The sequence below is a fragment of the Mustela putorius genome, unplaced genomic scaffold (assembly GCF_011764305.1).
Source record: "Mustela putorius furo isolate JIRA1106 unplaced genomic scaffold, ASM1176430v1.1 tig00000127_pilon_pilon_pilon, whole genome shotgun sequence".
Taxonomy (NCBI): domain Eukaryota; kingdom Metazoa; phylum Chordata; class Mammalia; order Carnivora; family Mustelidae; genus Mustela; species Mustela putorius.
In genome coordinates, this window is record NW_025421288.1 from 2,103,136 (window position 1) to 2,107,933 (window position 4,798).

Consider the following 4,798-nt stretch of genomic DNA (forward strand, 5'->3'; position numbering starts at 1 on the left):
ATCTTCAGCCCATGTCAAGTTCTTCTGTTTATACTCCTAAGTATTTTTTAAACTCTTCTATCTCTCTGTGTTAGTTTGGTTTACCTAAATGTAGAATCTGAGCTGGGGATTTTCATACAAGTGAATTTAAGGACAAGAGTTGATTGAAGTTGACTATAGTTTTAGAAGAAGATTATGGTCCCAACAGGTCCTTGGCTTCAGCCTGTAGCCATAAGAACCCTAGAGAGTAGGGGCGCCTGGGTGGCTCAGTGGGTTAAGCCGCTGCCTTCGGCTCAGGTCATGATCTCAGGGTCCTGGGATCGAGTCCCACATCGGGCTCTCTGCTTAGCAGGGAGCCTGCTTCCTCCTCTCTCTCTCTCTCTCTCTGCCTGCCTCTCTGCCTACTTGTGATCTCTCTCTGTCAAATAAATAAAATCTTTAAAAAAAAAAAAAAAAAAAAGAACCCTAGAGAGTATATTTTAGTACAGGACCAGTTCCAGCTTGGGAGAAAGTGTCCACCCTGCTGTTAATTGGTTTCCGCTAGGTCTTGGAATGGTGGGCAAAGCATACAATATTTTTCTGGATCTAATCCACAGAGAAGTTGGGGCACTGAGATCTGAGCTATTTATAGCCCAGACACACAACAGCTGGGGCATTACAGGATTGAAGGGAAATAAGCTAGACAGAGCATGATAGACACTCTGCATCCCCTCCAGCATCACCATACTTCAGACCTCCACCCTTTCATACCCAAGTCATTTCAGGAACATCTTGATGTCACTCTTGTTCCCTTCAATCCATTTCGCACACTAATGACCCATACAGTTATGAAGTCAAACACAAATCAAACTCTATCACTTGCTGGATCAAAAGGCCTTCCAATGTTTACCCCCTGGTAGTTAGCAGCAAATTTCAATAGGATTATGAGACAGTTCTTCTCTCTTCCTGTCTCTCCAGATTCTTACCTAATCAATACCTTGTGCTCTTTTTCTAGCACACTGCCAGCACATGGTGATAGTTCAATTTAAAAAAAAAAAAAAATTGTTGCTTGAGTAGATGAACTCACAACCATAGCCACACTGCATTCATGAGGTTTCATGAATACCGATTTCCACACCTTGGCCTTTGTTAGGTATTTTCTCTTGTAAAGAATGCTCCTACTCCAACTTATGTGTACCTGACTTGATTTCTAGTTTCAAGTTCCATTTTGTATGTCCTCTCATCTTGGAACATTTCCTGAAACCCGAGGTCTTTGCTGTGTGTCCCCCAAACATGCTTTCATAGCACCGGTGCTGCCACTACCTCACCATTTATCACACTGCACTGTCATTTTCTGCTCCCCTCTGGCTGTCTCTCAGTGGATATTAAGCCTGGGAAGGCAAGACCAAGGTTTCTCTTTACTTACCATCGTAAGTGCAGCAGCTATCAATGTGTCCGATATATTCTTTGGGCTTAAGAAATTTCTGTTGATTAATGAGTGAGGGATAGAAGGGATAAGTGGGATGTATTTATACTGCCTTTGTTTTGTGTGTAGATGGAGTCACATAGTTTTAATAATACATTCTCAAAATAAAATGTTACCAAAATTAAGCTAACGGAAAGAGAAAATACAGCTCACAGTCATATGATGAAATCTTGCTGAGAGCAAGGAAAGTATCCAAATAAACTATTTGCTCCTTCACTGAGAATCCGTTTCAATTTGTTTCTCATCACACAGTCTAAGCAGGAATTACAACAAACTGTGGTTTCTCAAAGAGATCTAGCTTGAAGTCTCAGAGTCTGAATCAGATAAATAGGAAAAAATTCCTTCAACTCAGTCATTTTTCCCTGTACATTTTATTGACTTTATTCATCTCCCTTTCTACTTTTATTTTTTATTCAACATTTATTATTCACTAGACATTGTACATATAGAAATTACTTTTTGGTTAGCATGCAAGAACATTATGAGATAAATATATATTGCAAAATAAAAATTCCTGTCTGACATTAAAATAATCCTTCATTTGAAGCACTGCATTTTCTAATGGCTTATCAGCATAAGATGGGTGAGGTGAATAATACAAAATGATTCAAAGCCTACAAGGAAATTTGGAAACATGGTATAATATTCTTCACCTACCCCTTAAGGGTTTAGTGGACCACTGTTTTTCTATTCCTAATGTAGTTACATATCCCAATATTATAGTGGATGCATTATTATCAAATATGATAAAAATGAGAAGAGTTTTAATGAAATGTCCATAGAATTTTGATATAGATAATGAATTAATATAATATAACACATAATTATACATACCTGTGTGTAACTATGATATATCTCATATAAAATAATATAACATGTATATGTATGCTATATATAATATGTAAATATTATACTATTATATAAAATGTATAATATTCTAAAATCCCCACTTCAATAAATGGAAGCTATTATAACCGTCTTTCTGTCATCATTGTCTGGCACTGTATCACAACATTGAAGAGCATGGCCTGAAAAATCAGGTAGATTCTGATCACTGACTCTTCAGTCCAGTTATTTTGATACTCACCTTTGTGTTTCCTCACCTATAAAATGGGAGTAATGACAGTGGCTCCCTCTTGGATTGTTATAGAGATTACAGCTCGATTCCCATATAGTTTTAATTGTTGAATTAGGATGAAAGCTTATAAATCATATACATGAATGAAGGTAGTAAACTAAAATGAAATTTGGTAGAAATGTCCAAATATGCAAGGAATGATCCTGGGTTAAGATTATTTTTCCTTTTATTGCACCCATTTCTTGTCTTCTCAGTGCAAAATCTATGATTTTTAGCAGGCATTTTTTTATTCTTTTCTTCATAGGTGTTCTTTGCCTAGATCATTCAAAGTGTCTTTTTGACTTTGCTTGAGTTGCATCATGGAGAACTTGAAGGACATTTAATGTGTCACCTAAAATAACTTTTTTACTTCACAGTTTCCTAATGGCATTTTTCATCTGGTCATTTACCAAGGTATAGATTAAAGGATTTAACATGGGCATCATTGTAGTATAGAACAATGCAATTATCTTATCAATAGATAACATAGCTGTGGGTCTCATGTACTCAGATATGCAGGGCACAACTAATAGGATGACCACTGTCATGTGGGAGACAGGTGGAGAGAGCTTTGTGCCTCACCTCCAAGTTGTGGTTCCTTACGGAGTGCAGAACGACCACATAGGAGATCATCAATAGGAGAAAGCTTAACAGACAGATGAAACCACTCTCAGAAGCCACAAAGAACTCTAGAATGTGGATATCTGTGCAGAGAAGATTGAGCAAAAGGTTCAGATCACACATGAAGTGATCTATGATGTTAGGGCCATGGAAGGATAATGGGATGATAAAAAGGACTTGTATGGTTGCATGCAGGAAGACTCCCACCCACACCATTCTTGTTAGCAGGCCACAAACTCATCAATTCATGATGGTCATGTAGTGCAATGGCTTGCAGATAGCCACATAGCAGTCATACACCATCATAGTAAGCATGATATCATTGGCACCTCCAAAAAAAGTTCTCCAAATATTTGGGTAATATAGGCATTAAATGGGATGGTCTTCTTTTCAAAGAGTGAATCTAATATCACTGTAGTGATATTGATAGAAGAATAGCAGGGATCAGTGAAGTAGAGAGAGGCCAGGGAAAAGGACAGGGGGAACCCTGAAAATGGGCTGACAGTGATAAAGACCACAGTGAACACATTACCTACCACTGAGATAATATAGATAACCTGAACCACAAAAACATGATTTTCTGCATTTTTGGATTTTCTGTGAGGCCCAGTAGAACAAACCATGTCAGGTTGTTCCTATTCTCCATCATTTCATATTGTGATTAATCGCATTACCTGGCAAAGAAATACCCTTGATTAATGTAATCTTAACTTTATTAACCTTCTTCATCTTATAAATAATAAATGCATAAATTCTACTGAGTTGTGGATTCTCATGCGGTTTTTGAGATAGAACGTAGTTTTGAGTTCTTGAAGAGCGTCAGTGTGCACATCATTGCCAGAGATGACAAAAAGCCTATCTTGATGTAGTCCCACTGGCTCTTAATTCTAAAAATCATGGTGAGAAATGGGTGCCAAAATTATGAATATAGAGCTAGGAAATTTTCCTTTATCCTAAGGGAATGAGGACACATGGAAGATAATTGAGAGTGTGAGTGGAAGGATGAACAGGAGTTGGAGGAAGAGAGACTCTTACATGTAAGTCTGGTAAGAACTTTGTGTGCCTTGCTGAAGTCAGCTGAGGTTCAAGGGGATGCAAGCCAGTGACAGAAAGCCCAGTATCACCCTATTTATAACAGTTGCCAAAAAGTGTAACAGGGTGTTTCTTATGAGAATGTGACAGAAGTCTCCAGGAGCTACTACAAATGAATTGATAATACATATTGTTAACATTACAATAGTTAATAAATGTGTTTTTAATGATTGATTGCTATGTGCATGGCATGGCAGTAACGTGTGTAGTTAGTATTATTTCATTCTTCAAGAATGAAGAAACAATTACAGAGATTAATGGTAATAGTAATAATAACATAAACTAAAATTTACTAGACACTTCCTGTGCTATGGGTTTGCAGAAGTGTGGCTGTTTAATCCTCACTACAGGTCTGTAAGATAATTATCACTATGAATTTATAATTCTTTCACAGTGTAGGAGATATGTACATAGAGAAGAACATAAGGATCCTGCCCAAGATGAAGCAGTTAATAAAGGGTAGAGCCAAGATTAGATCAAATTATACTAGTGACCTTTTTCCTGGAAATTTTTAGTCCTTTCCC

General features: G+C 37.3%; 1 pseudogene; it reads right to left on the bottom strand.

Annotated features, from left to right (window-relative positions):
- Positions 1-2,842: 2,842 nt before the first annotated feature.
- LOC106004649 lies at positions 2,843-3,828 on the bottom strand (annotated as a pseudogene).
- Positions 3,829-4,798: the final 970 nt, after the last annotated feature.